At 51.3% G+C, this 15,938-nt stretch overlaps 1 protein-coding gene across 2 annotated transcripts in view; it reads left to right on the forward strand.

Annotated features, from left to right (window-relative positions):
* The first annotated feature begins 1,678 nt into the window (after positions 1 to 1,678).
* The window catches only part of EPN2 (epsin 2), an 83,182-nt gene continuing 68,922 nt past the window's right edge, over positions 1,679 to 15,938 (forward strand). For both annotated transcript variants that reach the window (XM_049636889.1, XM_049636891.1), the window contains exon 1: positions 1,679 to 1,830. The gene's annotated coding sequence lies outside the window, so the exon portion shown is untranslated. The remainder of the gene's footprint in view (positions 1,831 to 15,938) is intronic.

Raw genomic sequence — 15,938 nt, forward strand, 5'->3', positions numbered from 1 at the left:
CTAGTGAAAGTGAACTTTACCTCCATTTTGACCTCAAATATTCTAATGGATTAAGTTCTTTGAGGGCAGGGGCCATGGTTCATGTAAAGCTCTGCTCTCCCACAAGGCCCAGGAAGGCCCCGCCAAGAGTGAGCTGCAGTTTACGGGAGTGTTGAACTGGTTGAGGACCCTCTCCAGGAGGGGGAGTGGGCCAAGTTCAAAACAGGGAGCTCAGGTTCCTGCCACAAGGTTTAATTCACTCTCCTGGTGCAGAACGGACACTGAGCAGTGGGAGGGGGCTGCAAACCATGGGGAGGAGTTTCTAGCATCTAGAATTACCAGTGTTGGACTTTTCAAAGGAAAAATGACCGGGTGGGTTTACCAATGTGTTAGTTTCTCTCTCCGTCTTCCTTGTTGCTCTCCTCCCCTCTCCCTCTCCTTCCTCCCTCCCCTATCTTTTCTTTCCTTCCTTCTCTTTCAGTCTCTCTTTTCCCCTTTCCTTTCATTCTTCTATTTTCCCTGAGAAGGGAAGTCTAGATCCCAACTTGTAAGAACAGAAGGGATGTCTTTATCCACCCGGTTTCTTCATAGGGAGGAGGAATATAAGGCTCAAAGAAGTGCAGTGACTTTTGCCTAAGGTATCTTAGGAGAGCAGAATGGGACCCTGAAAACGGAGCTTGGCATAGTGTTGATGTCACCTGGGCCACCTGGGAACAGGGATGGTGCTGTCCACAACCCAGCAAACCCTGAACCATACCCCATACTCTGCGGTGAGGGGTTTCTGCTCACCCCACCCTGTCTGGAGTAGGTTAATGCCGTGAGGTCCCAGGAACCTCTGCAGGGTCTGCCTCTTCTCCAGCTTTGTCTTTGTCTCCCTTTGAGCCTTGCACAGAGCTTGGCACATAGCAGGTGCCTCATGGGCACTGGTTGAACCACATGGAAGGAGCGGTTCCGGCAGCTCTTTTGAGAGTTCCAGGCCGTGTGAAGGGGTGAGTCTGTGAATTCCTCATGTGAGGATGACGGTGAGCCAAGGGATCCACCTTCTAGATAGATCCCTTTGGCAGTCTAGCCAAGGCGATGCACCCCTCTCTCGGAATGATGTTTGAGTGTGTTTTATTGAAGTATTAACACACGTACGGAAAAGTGCACACGTCTAACGTGTACATCGGTAAATTTTCACAAAGTGAACGCACTTGTGATCCTAGCACCAAGCTCAAGAAACCGAAAGTGACCGGTGCCCCAGTAGCCCCTGGCGCCCTCCAGGCTCCACCTCCTGAGAGAAGCCCCTACAGGAACAATGTTTTCAAGTGCATACTGCGAGGGCAAGAACGGAATTTCACGTCCGATGAGGGCTCGGGGTGCGTGCTTGAGGCTGGTGAGATGCTTGTGGAGTATGGGGTGTGGGGGGACTGGGTGGGGGGCGGATCTCAGGGAAGGTTGCCGAGCGCGTGGGTTCGGGTATGAGTTCGCCAGGGCTTGTAGGCGGTTGGGGGGGTCGTCGAGACGCGTGTGTGGGACTTGGGGGGAGGTCTGGGGGATTCGGGCGTAAGCCCCCGGCGCTGCAGGAGGGCCGGGCGTTCCGCTAGGGGTCGCGGGTCTGTGGGTGGGTGGGGGGAGGTCGCGGAGGCGGGGCCTCGGGGCGGGGGCGGGGCCTCGGGGCGGGGCCGGCGGGCGCGCGCACGCAGCCGGCGCCCCCCCTCCCGGCCGCCATGTTGGCTGGTGTGTGGGTGTCAAACGGAGCTAGACGCGGCGGCGGCTGCGGCGGAGGCTCCGCAGGCTCCGGTCGCTCCCGCCTCCTCAGCGCTGGCGGCGGCCGCAGCCGCGCACCCGGGCGGGCTCGGAGGAGCGGAGGTGAGCGGGGCCCACGCGCCTCGGGGGGCGGGAGCGGGGCCCCAGGGCGCGGACCCTCCCCTCCCTGGGGCGCGGACGCCCTCGCAGAGCGGCTCCCCTCCAGCCCGCCCCCCAGAGCATGCACCCCAGCTGCCCCAGCTGGGTCCCTGCCTCGCGTGGGACCCTTTTCTTTCCAGCCAGGCCCGTCCCCACGGGCTGGGGCATGGCCCCCCTCCCCACCTGGATCCCTCTTTCCGCTGCAAAGACCCCCACCTCCCCCCACCCCGTTTCCCTATCGGGGAGCTTTTGCTTTTATATTCTCTGAGTCTGAGGCTCCTCTTACTCCCACCCCAGATCTGGGAGCCCTCTCCGGGCCCCCATCCTCTTGCCTTTCGGCTTGGAACCACCCCGCCCCTCCTCCCCAGATCACTTTCCTCCCCACCTCGGGCCAGGCACCCCTTTCCTCCCTCCCGCCCCCGTGCACAGCCCAGCCCCCCGTTTCCTCCAGGAATCGGGGGAGGGGTCCCCGCTGTCCGGGATCCCATCCCGTCGCCCCTCTCCTTCGGGCTGGAGCGGGGCCCCTTTCCCTCCCCAGGGACCAGGTTCTCCCTCCCCACCCCCGACCCCCACAGCACAGCGGGGACGGGGGCGGCAGAGCCGGGCTCCAGCTGCCTTTTGTTCCGCGTGGGATGGCAGAGACCCCGCCCGGCGGTCCCGTTCGGCTGATCCGGGTGGGTTTATGGGTGCGTGGGGGCCGGCCTCTTCAAGGAGACCCTCTCTCTGCCCGTGGGGCGGCTCCCCCTGAGCAGAGCGTGTTGGGAGAGGCTGGCCCTTCCTAGAGGAGTCTGTGCCAACAGGTTTTTGTTTGCGACCTGAAGTTGGCCCAGTGGCTTTGCGGGGGGGCGGGGGAGAGTGGGGACAGCTTGTTGTCCCCTGAAACCCCAGAAGGGGCCTGTGAAAGCCCATTCCTCCGCCCTGGGACATCGGCCGGGGGTCCCTTCGCTGTTTCGTCCTGGGGATGCATCTGAAATCTGTGCTTTAAGGGAGGACCGGGCCTGACCATCATTGGGGTTCAGATGGGGGAAACTGAGGTCCAGAGATGTAGTGATTTGCTCAAGGTCATGCACTGGTACCGTGTCACCGCCAGAACTAGAAGGTTGGTCTCCGGGGCTTGCTTTCCAGGACATTTTAGAATTTTTTTTTTTTTTTTTTTTTTTAGAGAGATGTTCAGGATATTATCCCCCTCCCCCTCCCCCTTTTATTTTTAACATTCACACGAGATAACAGGCAGGAAAAGATGTGAAGTATGAGTTCTTGCTTTCCACCTCCAGAAAATGCCCTGTGAAAGAAGAGATTGCAACAGGAGGTTAAAGGGATAGAAAAAGGTGAATTTTAATTACTCTCCCCCCCCCCCCAATTACGTAAGATAATGAAGATTTGGCCGAAAACACGTACATCTTGTAGCTCTAGATACCAGATGATAGGTGCTGGCAATAGCAGATACTGAGTCCTGCACAGCAGTGATTGAGTTTGCGCTGATAATTAAGTTTTCGTCTGTATTTAAATGAACATCGGGAGGGACTACAGTTTGTTTCCGAATTGTTCTTGTGCCAGTGAGTGTATTTGGGGTAAGTGATGGTGTTGGGGAAGCCATCAAGATCTGATCTTTTATGTATCTTGTATTTTCCCTTTCATATTTTAAAGCTTACTAGTTTCTTTAGTTCTCATATTCGGTTAGTCATGTTACCCGTCGCACTGGGCTTTTCTTTTGTAAGCGCTGAATGAGATACCGGCTAGTAGAGTTGGGTAGAGTGCAGATCGTTTCCCACGAGGTCCTGGAACAGGAGCAAGTTTGGATTGTCCTGTGGGATGTACTGATCTCTCCTGGTTTCCACAGGCTTTTTGCCTCCTTGAACCTTGAGTCTGGCAGATGGGGAGTTCGGTGGAGAACTCTTCTGCCAGCAAGATGTGCTGTACCAAACACCGTGGTGCGTGTGAAGAAAGGTAAAACTTTCAAATGAGGATACTTCGTTTGGTACATGCAGCCTTAGAAATGACCCATCCCTTGTAAAAAAGACTTTGTAGAAATACAGTGGATGCCGGGGCGCCTGGGTGGCTCAGTCGGTTAAGCGGCTGACTTCGGCTCAGGTCATGATCTCTCGGTCCGTGAGTTCGAGCCCCGCGTCGGGCTCTGTGCTGACAGCTCAGAGCCTGGAGCCTGTTTCGGATTCTGTGTCTCCCTCTCTCTGACCCTCCCCCAATCATGCTCAGTCTCTCTCTGTCTCAAAAATAAATAAACGTTAAAAAAAAAAATAAAAAAAAATTACTTGGGACATGAGTAGTTTTTTTAAAAAAAAAGAAATACAGTGGATGCCTTTTCATGTAACTGCCTTCCATGATAAGGTGTGGATTGCCTGAGACTTGGCATTCTGATAGGAGTCCTGCAAAAGTAGATGCGTTTTTAGGGCTTTGATTTGTTGTAATGGCTGGGCTCTTGCTGAACTTAAAGAGTGGGATTTTTATTCATTTCTTTTTGAAGATTTCATTAGGAAGAGGGCAACTTCCAGTTCTTTGTGGACTAAAGTGCCAAGAAATTTTCATGCAGGAATTGTCCTTTTCATCCTCTTGGGAAGCGCATTAAAGTTGTTAAAGCTTCTTGGCAGTTGGTCTTACTGTTGTTCCCCAGAACCTTCCTGTCAGAGCGATGGGGCCTGGATGACTGCGGTGGTCGTTGCTTTATGGCATGAGTACCTGGTGACCCTGAGCCTTGGAGAAATGACAGGGCTTGCGTTTGGGGAACTTGAGGTTGGGGAGGATATGAGGAATTTTCTAGTTCTCCTCCCCTGTTTGTCTGCTGGGCTTTCTATTCATGTGTTCAGTTTAAACAGCCCTCTTCTGTCAGGCCTTTGCCGGCCACCTCCACCAGTGTTTGGGTCCCTCAAACCCTTCTCTTCAAGCCTCACCACCCCCAACAGCCTTTTGGGGCACTTAGTCGTGTTGTCTCAGTATCGGGCTTTTGCGGCACTGTGACATCTTTGAGGCCAGCGACCGCCCTCCCTGTCTTTGCTTACTTCTCCAGTACCTAGCTCAGGCTCTGACACATGGTAGGTGCTCAGAACAGGTCTAGGATGTGAATAACTCGTGGGGGCAGAGGAACAAACTTTGATTGGTCCCCTGCTACAGGCTCCACTATTTCGCCTTGCTCTTGCAAAAACCACTACTGTTGGTCCCACAGTCATCTGTCATATGGGTGTGTCACGTCACATGGCACATGGGCGTGTTCAGCCACATGCGTGTTATCCCCCACCTGCAGTTGTGAGAACTGAGACCCAGGTGCTGAAGTCATGTGCTCAAGGCCACACAGCCACTAAGTGATGGGGCTGGGATTCCAGCGGGTTTGTTGGGGTTCCAAAATATTCTTATGCCTTTTACCTCACTGGAGAAACCAAGTCTCAGAGAGACAAAGAGACTTGTATGAAGCCCTCCTGCAAGTTGGCAAGGGACTGAGTGATGTCACTAAGGTCGTCGAGGGGGGGAGAGAGCACATTTTGTTTGGCCTTGTGAAACGACTATGGCCATCCGTTGAGTTTTTGAACATTGACAAGCTTTCTGATAACTTCGTCAATGGTATTTTCCTTGGTCTGAAGGGGTCTAAAAATAGAAACTTGGGAAAACAGATACAGTGAAATAAGTGTACGTGCCGTTGAGTGAGTGTGTCCCGTCCATCTATGGACTTGTTTGGTTCCATCAATTGTACTGTCAGATGGTTAAGTTTTTCATGTCTTGAAATGCAAAGTTGTTTCAGCAGACTTTTTTTTTTTTTTTAATGTCATTTCATTTTGTCTTCACATCGACCTATGACACAGGGATCACCACCCATCTGTGAGTGGAAGAATGGAGGCCCAGAGATGTTAGGTAACCTATAAGGAATTCGCACAGCCAGCAGCCAAACCAGGGTCTGTGTGATTCCCAAACCTGGGTGCCTCCTAGTCCACCAGCTCCTGTATAAAGCCCCTCAGTGTTATGTGTGCTCATTTAATTTATTATAGAGGATAAACCTGTGATCTGAAAATCACCACCGAGTTTCTGTAGAAAGTTGGAAATTGTGAATGAGATTTCTTTTTCCTGACCTTAGGATCAATGAAACCACTGTAAGTTGAATGTCAAGAGTTTAATGAACCAATTGAACTGACGGACGCTAGATTTAGGGTTAGATTAAAAAAAAAGAAAGAGAAAGAAAGAAAGAAAGAAAGAAAGAAAGAAAGAGGCTTGCCTCCTTTGAACCAGATCTGCAACATTGTTAAAATGTTCCGTGTCCGTGCATCGGATTCTTTGTGGTGACTCATTCCCAGCATCCCCAGGTACTGGAACCTGCTTTGTGCCTGGGCCCAGAAAAGCCTTCCTGTGGGTGTCAAGGCTGCACTCTCAAGCGTTCTGGAGACAGAACAGGTAACTTCTCTTTCTGTTCAAAGCAGTGCCAGGAAGTGGGTGCACAGAGGGCTGTGCAGAGGACTCCCCCCCTCCGCCTTCCCTTCGTGGCAACCCCGCTGATAAATGGAGCAGGGAGAAGCAGGCTCGTCCTGAGGGATGGCCGACCATCTAGGGCTGATGCATGATGTGGGTTTAAAAGCATCTATAATTAATCAGTTCTGAGTGCAGGCTCCATCCTTCCTCTTTCCCACCCCTCTTAAGCTAATGTCATCGTCGCATCCTGGTGGCTCAGTAGCCGAGAGCACCGCATGGTCCAGACAGTTTGGCTACAAAGTCCGTGTGAGAAATAGCTGTGGAATCAGACGTGGGTACAAATTGGTCTCCTGGCTGGGTAGCGTTGAGCGCTGTACTCACGGAGCTTCATCTTCTGCATCTCTGAAGTGGGCTAATAGTAACCACCTTGCAGAACAGACTAGTGCTTCTCAGACTCCAGGCGTGCATTGGCATCACCCCGTGGCCCATTAGACACGTTGCCGGGCTCCGCCCCAGAGTGTCTGAGTCAGTAGGTCTGAGGTGAGGCCTGAGATGGTGCGTTTTCAGCCAGTTTCCAGGTGTTCCTGATGTTCCTGGTCCAGGAACCAGGTTCGGGAACCCTGGCCCAGAGGACCGAATAAAGAAGGCGTGTGAAGGTGTCAGCACTGGGCGACTGTGCTGAGGGCGCTCATACACAGCGGTGGTTTTCTGCCTCTGAAATGCTTCTGGATTGCTCGGAAGGTGATGGCAATGACACTTGGGAAGGGACTTTGGTGTGTCAGATGTTTTCGCTTCGTTCTTATGTGATGATAACTTGGACCGTGGTCACAGGCGTCATCACTATGGGAGTTAGTTGGGGTGTTTTCCTTAATGAAGGGAATGTAAGACATCAGTGCCCTTCAAAGAGGCGCTAAATCTAGGATTCTGTTAGAAAAGCCGGTTCATCATTCCCACACATCAAACAAGATGTTCACGGTCAAGGCTTTTTAGAAATGCAGCTGAGAAAGGGCAGGGCACCAGACAGACTCCCACGGGGCCATTAGGGATGGCCACTGGTGTTAATGGAAGTCACTCCTCCTCCTTCCCCATGGTTCAGATTGATTTAATATTCTTTGGTGTTTAGGGTTTGGGGGGAAAAATTCATTTTCCACCAATAGTAATTATCGTCTTATCCATCAAAACCAAACATGGTCTGTGTGAGTGTGTGTGTATGAGAGAGAGACAGAGAGAGAGAGAGAGCCCTGATGGTTTTCTGATGTCTCCTGTGTGCCAGGCCCTATGCTACGCCATCTACGCACAATATTTAATTTCATTCTGTTCCTCCAAGGCCTGTCACGATTTCCCTTTTTTGCATATGCAAAAACTAAGGCTCAGAGGGGTTCAGCACCCTGCCCCAGGCCACACAGCCAGTAAGTACCCCACCTAGTTTTTGCTGCCACCTGTGTCAGATTCAAAACCACATTATTTTCACTGCCTCACTCTGTAGCCGTGCCAGGTGCTTCCATTGCTTTGCTAAACCCTCGTAGCAACCCTGGGAAGTACACGTTTCACAGATGAGTAGACCAGCTGGGGGGGGGGGGGGGGGCGGGGTCAGGCTGGTTCTGTGTACCCACCCAGTCCCATACCTGTCTGGTTTTGGAGCCTCATGAAGCTGTTTCTGTGGCAAGACCTCACCTCCCTGTCCAGGGCCACAGAAGTAAATTCTAAGACGTACATCTGCCTGGATGCTTACAGCGGGGGCCTGGGAGGACCCCAGCTGGGTTGGCTGGGAGGAAGTCTGTGTGGGCTGGTAAAGGTTTTTGTGTTTGCAAAACTGTGTTAAAATAATTGCCCAAATTGCTCTGAGGAAAGGGCTCATTTCTTTTTTACTCTGTAATCCTGAAGCTCTGCACATTGGTTCTGTAAACATGACACATGAGAATTAAGGACTCAAAAAAAAATCCTCTGGTTAATGCTGTTGTTAAAACGTGATCAAATTCACGCAGAGGAACTTGTTAGTCTTAAACAGTTATGTAAATAAAAATATAAAGTGTCTCCTTCCTCAGTAGGCAATTAACATATGACTTGTAGCAAATGGGTCATTTTTCTGGTCTTAACAGTGTATGTGGAGGTTGGGGTGTGATCACTTTCCCAAGGTTTAAAAATTGCCTGCAGCTCCCAAGCCAAGGAGTGGTAAACAGCTATGTGTCAGTACCTGCCCTGCACTCTTGGGAGGCCCTGGAGGTTTGGACTCAAATTTGTTGTTCTGTAAACGCTTTCAGGCCGAGGTGAATAAATCATCAGAGCTGGAAGTTGGTTCTGCAGAGTCCGCCCCCGGACCTGTCCTTCCTCCCTCCCCAGAAAAGTCATAGCAGTGGAGGAATACTGACAGGCTAAAAAATCACATATTTACTTGAAAGTGACTTCTCTGCGAGTGCCTGGTGATATCCAGTGCTGTCCTGGGGTATAATGACTGTACCTGGGATCCCAACGTTTGGGAAACACATGATGAGGGGAATAACTTTTATGCCACTTCATGAGAGGCAGTTCAGCTGATGCAAAAGCATGAGGATCAAACCGAGGACCATTCTATGACATTAGGGCAGAATATTTGAGGTCACCGTCGACCTGGAAAATCTGCGACATGTGGTCTCTTGTCAAGATGATGCGTGTCGGGGAAATGCTATGTGTCTTGCCACCGATCGAGAAGTCAGTTAATATTTGTGAGACAATAGAAGCTGGTGGTTTGCTAAGCTGTGATTTTGATTCTTTGTTAGGACATCAAGAATGCAGAAAAATCTAGAAGAGTCAGGGAAGACGTCAGGGAGAAGGTAGGATTTGAGGTAGACCTCAAAGGACAGGGACCAGTATCCGGGTATAGAGGACAGATGGGAAGGCCTTTCAGGTCGAGGGAACATCAGGGGGTGAAGCTTGGGGTGGGCGTGGGCTGGGGCCTGCGTGTGGGATGTGCGTGGCACCCCACGTACACAGAAACAGCTCTGCCCGGAGGATGCTGGGAACAGTGAGGACAGAGGTGGCCCGATGGCCACTGGCTCTGATGGGGCAGCGGCCTTGGGATTTGGTGGTGTGGGCAGTAGGGCGCTCAAGTGTTTGGGGTGGGGCCCTCTGGCAGGGCCTGACCCGGCAGATCGGTGAGACGAGATAGGTCACAGTTCCAGCAACAGCGCAAGGGTGCGCGTCAGAGTGAAGGGAGGTCCTGGGGTCCGGTTCTGTTTGGGGAGAGGCAGGTGCCCCGGGGGCCTCCGTGCTGGCTGGGGAGAGTGGATGTGACACCCTGAGAGCCTGCAGTTTTTACCCTTGGCTGCACCTGTAGGTCACATGGCCTGGAAAGCTTTTTAAAAATGCCTGTGATGGGGCCCCACCCCAGACCATGGAGGAAAAGCCAGTCGTTTTTTTTTTTAGAAGTACCCCAGATGATTTTCATGGTTTGTGTGGGCCAGCAAGATGAACTGTGTGCTCAGGGGAGCCTCTGGGCGTGTCAGGGATTAGAAGGTGGGAGCCAATTGGAGCACAAGGAGAGCAAGAAGCCTTTGCAGTGATGAGATATGAGGTGCTGGGCTCTGAGCTACTGTAGAGTCGCCGAGGAACCAGCTTGAGGAAAGAGGGAGGGGGCAGCATGTAAGGTGGAATCGTGCCAGGGAGAGATCACCCCCCCGGCTGCTGAGGTTTGCCTTGAGCCACTTTGCAAAAGGGGGCTGGCCCAGCAGAGAGTGTCAACTGGGTGAGGGCCGGAGAAAAGATTGTGCCCCACCTGTTTGGCAATGTTCCTCCCCCCTGATTTTCAGCCAGGAGTAGGGAGCAGGCACGGCGGGTTCTTATCTGGCCGTTCGAGCCTACGAGCCAGATTCCTTCCTACACCCCTGATTGTAATGACTGCAGCAAACGCCACTTGTAAAACTTAAAACTACGTTTGTTCACAGAAGTTCCATCAAAGGTAGTTGTAATTTAGAGTACCTAACTGAGGTAGATTCGCTTTTAGCAGAAGATGTCTGGAAGAGAGGTTTTTACCTGGTGCATTTCATGTATATCACAACATCATAATTTATTATATTTTCAGAAAGAAATTAGTTTGCGGTCCAATTAATTCTGTAATGTTTATTGAGCACATATGTACTGTGCTCTATAGGTTGGAAATACACGGATGGAGAGGTGTAAGTTCCTGGGCTCACGTAGCTTATGGTGCACAGAGAGTGGCTCCTGACGGAAGGATAAGTGATGGCAGCCTGGGAGGGAGGGTAAAAAGTGGTGTCAGATACCAAGAGTGAGGCTGAAGGCTTCAGGGGAAAGGGTAGGGAGGTAGAGTCTTGCAGGGAGAGGGGGAGCTCTGGGGGACGCAGAGGAGAGGCCTCCGGGCCAGAGAACAGGGCCGGGCCAAGGGCTGAAGGCGAAGGTGTGAGCTCGAGCTGAGCGAGGGTGTGGAGGAGGAAGGGCCGGACGTGAGGCGGAACAGGCGGACTGCTTAGTGCGCTCTGAGTCGGGACGTGGCTTTCACACAGTCTTTTGGTGGCGAGTGGGCAGCGCCCTGGGTCCTCCACGCTGCCTCTGATTGGAGCAGTTCTGCTCTGCTCTGCACGTGGGAAACTAAAAAGAGCTCATTTGAAAAGTGTTCCTCTGCTGTTTCAAAAAAAAAAAAAAACAAAAAAACCCCAAAGTGATCTCATTGCTGTAGGTGCAGGGGAGTCACTGACAGTAAGAGAGCGCCCTGTGGGTGGCCGGGAGAGAGGGCCTAGAGGCTTCCCCAGGGAGCTGAGAAGCCCCCACTTCTTTCTTTCTGCAGGAGAAGGCGGGGCTGAGAGGGGTTCTCACCTCTTCCACCCTCTGCTCTAGGCCACTCTCCCAGGTCCCAGGGTGAGGTCTGGGCCATGTGCCTGCTATGGCTAACAGGTCCTTTGGGAATGGAGCTCTTTACGGCCAAATAGCTCTGTTTTTGTCTTTTTCTCTTTTGTAAATAAGCTGTGTGCCCAAATGGGGCTTGAACTCATGACTCTAGGAGCAAGAGTTGCACGTTCTACCGACCGAGCCAGCTGGGTGCCCCCAGCAGCTGTATTTTCCAGAAATCCCTGGAGAATTTTATGACCAGGTCATAAAGGTAAGGGACCTAGCAGTTCACCCTGGGATGCATGTCCGAGAGATCACGTGCCAGGCTCTTGTGCTGGGTACCTAGGAGGTGGCCCGGCCCTCAACTCTTCTTAGACTAGACAAGAGTGGTCCACAGGCCCCATGCGGCCCACAGATGTATTTTGTCTGGGCTGTGCTGGGCCTTTTTAAGGAATTAAAGTTGGTTGCCCTATTAGTTTCCTCTGGCTGCTGTAACAAATGACCACAAATGCAGTGGCTTAAAACAACAGTTGTGTAGGTTAGAATTCTAACACAGGTCTCAGTGGGCTAAAATCATGGTGTAGCCAGGACGGTGCTCCTTTCTGGAGGCCTTAGGAGAAGATCTGTTTCCTCGTGTTTTCTGGCTTCTGGAGGCTGCCCTCATCCCTTGATTGGTGGCCCCTTCTGTCTTCAAAGCCAGCCACAGTTAGGCTGTGTCTTTATGCCGCATCATTCTGACAGGGACTTTTCTGCGTCCCACTGCCACTTTTAAGGATCCTTGCCATTACAGGGGTAATTCAGGATCTTCCCTATTTTGAGGTCAGCTGTTCAGAAACCTTAATCTCATCTGCTGCCTTAATTCCCCTTCGCCGTGTAACTGGGATTAGGATGTGGACATCTCTGGGAAGCCATTATTCTGTCTACCGCAGTTGCCAACATGAAAATCAGGAGATCTTACATAGCAATCCGGACTTGCAGCTTCATTGACAAATCAGAACACTTGGCAGCCAGGGGCCTGCACTGTTGCCTGGCAACAGTGGGTCAGTGCCAGTGTCGGCGCCATCTCTGGATGGGGCTTCGTGTGCCAGTTCTCTGCAGCCCCCACCCCTCCCGTGACGCCTGCTCACCTCCCTTCGTGGCCTGGGCCCTGCTCTGGAGACCCAGGACCCTACACAGTTCGTCACGGCAGTGTCTCCTGTTCAGGGTGGTGGGGCTTGCCAACCTCCCTGTTCGATGCCCTCCTCCTTGCCCTCACGCTCCACCCTCTCTGCTTAGACACTTGTCTCCCACCCTCCTCTCGTTCCCCCCTCTCCCTGACCCAGGCCTCTACATTCCAGAGCATCTCTGATGCTATTTTAGGTGGGCGTTATTTGCACGATAACTCCTTGCCTCCTGTCCTCTCCTTTCCTGGCACCCAACACCAGTACATTCTGGTGCCTTCCATTTGGTATCTTGCATTGGCATTTGTGAGAAGCAAGTCTTTACGATGCACCTTGAGAGTAGTATCCATCAGAAGTCAGGATCACACAGCAAACATTTAGCTGAGCCTCTGCTCTATGCCGTGCACTTTCCTACCTGCTGGGCATTCAGTGGGAAGGCTGGTAGGGATGCTGGCCTTGCCTCCCACCTCCATGTGGTTCTCCAAGGGGGAGGAGGAGAAACAAGCGGGTAGGTGATTGCAAGTTTAACCACCTGTTGCATCTAGGAAGCGCCTGGCAGCCTCCTGCTTCCCTGGGGCTGGGAGGCGAGCTCCGTTTGCAGTGGTAGGGGGTCCCCTGGCTCTGTTAAAGGCAGTTCAGTGAAAGGTTTCCTTGTTTCCAGACCCTCGCTGAATTTGGGGGAGGCATCTCGAGGCCTACGTGATGTATTGGTTTACAGTGTGAAGGACCAGGTCAGAGGACTCTGTGTGGCTGCCTGGCGGTCTCACCTGGGGCTCTGGTTCTTTTCTGAGGAGCCCCTTGTGTGGCCTCTCGTGGACAGGCCTCCACAGTGACCCTGAGCTGTAGGACTCAGGTGGAGGACACTGGGTAGAGCCCCCAGAACTTGACAGCTTAAGGGCATCTAGTTCTTTAACCTGCGCGGAGCGTTATCTAGCATATTAAGGGTATCGGGGAACTTGCTTGAAAGCAAAGTAAAACTTTTCATTATGAGGAATTTCAAACATAGAAAAATAGACTGGTTCAGTGAACTCCCAGCACTGAGCTTCAGGAGTTGTTTTTTCCGTTTTTAATGTTTATTTATTTTTGAGAGAGAGAGAGAGACAGAGCACAAGCAGGGGAGGGGCGGAGAGAGAGGGAGACACAGAATCCAGAGCAGGCTCCAGGCTCTGAGCTCTCAGAGCCTGGACGCGGGGCTCAAACTCATGAATTGTGAGATCATGAGTTGAGCCAAAGTTGGACGCTTAACTGATTGAGCCACCCAGGCGCCCCGCTTCAGCAGTTTTAATCTAGGATCCTTCCCCCTACCCCTCTTCGATTCTCTCTTTCCTTTTTTTTTTTTTTTTCCCCTCTTCGATTATTTCAAAGCAAATCCCAGACTTACTTCATTGATCAGTGCTTCGGTATCTATCGCTAGCAGATACAGACTCTTTGGAAACTTGTTTTTGTAATCTTTTTTTTTTTTAATCTTTGTTTTTGAGAGAGAGTGCGCATGCGTGTGTGCAAGCAGGGAAGGGGCAGAGAGAGGGAGATACAGAATCTGAAGCAGGCTCCAGGCTCCAAGCTGTCAGCACAGGGCTCAAACTCACGAACCGCGAGATCATGATCTGAGCTGAAGTTGGATGCTTAACTGACTGAGCCGTCCAGATGCCCCTGGAAGCTTGCTTTTAAGTGGAGACTAAACACCAGGCATCCTAATTTTGATTTCGTGTGCTCTGGAGTCGAAGCTGACTTTCTGTACTTGTGGGTGATAATCTTTATACAAAATCTTGATGTGGGTTGAATTTTATTAGCACAACGAGAATTTTGCTATTAATTTTTTTAATTGCAAAATACATGTAACACAAAATTTACCATGGTAACCATTTCAAAGTGTTAAGAATTCAGTGGCATTAAGGGGCGCCTGGGTGGCCTAGTCGGTTAAGTGTTTGGCTTCAGCTCAGGTCATGATCCCACGGTCCGTGGGTTCGAGCCCCGCGTCGGGCTCTGTGCTGACAGCTCAGGAGCCTGGAGCCTGCTTCAGATTCGGTGTCTCCCTCTCTCTCTGCCCCTCCCCAACTCATCTCTGTCTCTTTCTCTCTCAAAAATAAACAAACATTAAAAAATTAAAAAAAAAATTCAGTGGCATTAAGTATATTTACACTGGGGCATGTGGATGGCTCAGTTAGTTGAGCGTCCGACTCTTGATTTTACCTCAGGTCATGATCCCAGGGTCATGAGATCGAGCCCATGTCAGCTCTGTACTGGGCGTACTTAAGATTCTCCCTCTCCCTCCGCTCCCCCCTGCCTGTCTCTCTCAAAAAGAGTATATATACACTGTTGTGCAATCATCACCACAATGTAGTTACAGACTTTTTTCATCACCCCAGAAGGAAACCTGTACCCGTTAAGCAGTTATTCCCTATCCCTCCCATCCCCAGCCCCTGAAAACCACTAACCTGCTTTCTCTCTCTAGGGTGCTCGGCCTGTGCTGGGCATTTCATGTGCATGGAGTCATATGGGTGTGACCCTCTGTGTCTGGCTTCTTTCACAGAGTATGGTGTTTTCCAGGTTCAGCCCTGGAGTCACGTGTGTCATTCCTTTTTGTGGCTAAATAATATTCCATCGTGTGGACAGACCACAGTTTGTCTATCTGTTCATCTGTTGGTGGACATCTGGGTTGTTTCCACCTTTGGCAATTGTGAGTGGTTGCTACTTTAACTTGTCCGTGCTTACTTTGAAATGGGTGATGTGATACGTGGATCAAAAAGAAAATGTCGTCATACAGGGGTGGGGGGGGGTGGCTACTTCCATAATCCGTTGATTTTTAACCCATTTAAAAAGAACTTATTGGGGCGCCTGGGTGGCTCAGTCGGTTAAGCATCCGACTTCGGCTCAGGTCATGATCTCACAGTCTGTGGGTTCGAGCCCCGCATCGGGCTCTGTGCTGACAGCTCAGAGCCTGGAGCCTGCTTCCGATTCTGTGTCTCCCTCTCTCTCTGTCCCTCCCCTGCTCATGCTCTGTCTCTCTCTGTCGCAAAAATAAATAAAATTTAAAAAAAATTAAAAAAAAAAAGAACTTATTACTGAAGTACATCATATGTAACGGAAAAGCATACTCCACGTCAGGGACTCAGGCCTGTTGCTTTTTTTCGGTGGCCATGAGGCCTGCTTAGGAGGCTGCCATCTGAGAGACACCCTCCTCTTCTTAGACCTGAGAGACCACAGCTATGGGTCTGAGGGTGGGCAGTGGCTTTTTTTTTTTTTTTTTTTTAGCACTGGCATTGAGGGAAATGCTTGACTTTGACTCCAGAGTTATAGGGGCAGACTTGGTGTTTTCGTGAGTCATTGCCTTTATTTCCATGCCTCAGTAAACAGTGTCTGCCCTTGTGTTGTCAGGTGCCGCAGGTCAGGGGGTTAGGTTAGGTATGTTGTTATCAGTGTGCAAAATGAAGTGGGTTTGGTAACATGTTTTATATGTAGACATTGATTTCTGTTAGATTTTATTTCTAGCAAGGAGTTAGCGAACAGGCCTGAATAAGTCAACTGCTGACTCGTGGGGTGCCCATCGCAGGGGCTGCCTTGTGGGGCGAGATGCTCTCTCGCATCATGCCGTGTGTCCTCTTTTGGAGGGTCCAGAGAGGTGTTCATCTCAGGTCCCAGGACAAGGAAGAACTCTTCTGTGAATTAGCTCTATTTCTGTCTCGTGGG

The sequence above is a fragment of the Panthera uncia genome, chromosome E1 (genome assembly GCF_023721935.1).
Source record: "Panthera uncia isolate 11264 chromosome E1, Puncia_PCG_1.0, whole genome shotgun sequence".
Taxonomy (NCBI): domain Eukaryota; kingdom Metazoa; phylum Chordata; class Mammalia; order Carnivora; family Felidae; genus Panthera; species Panthera uncia.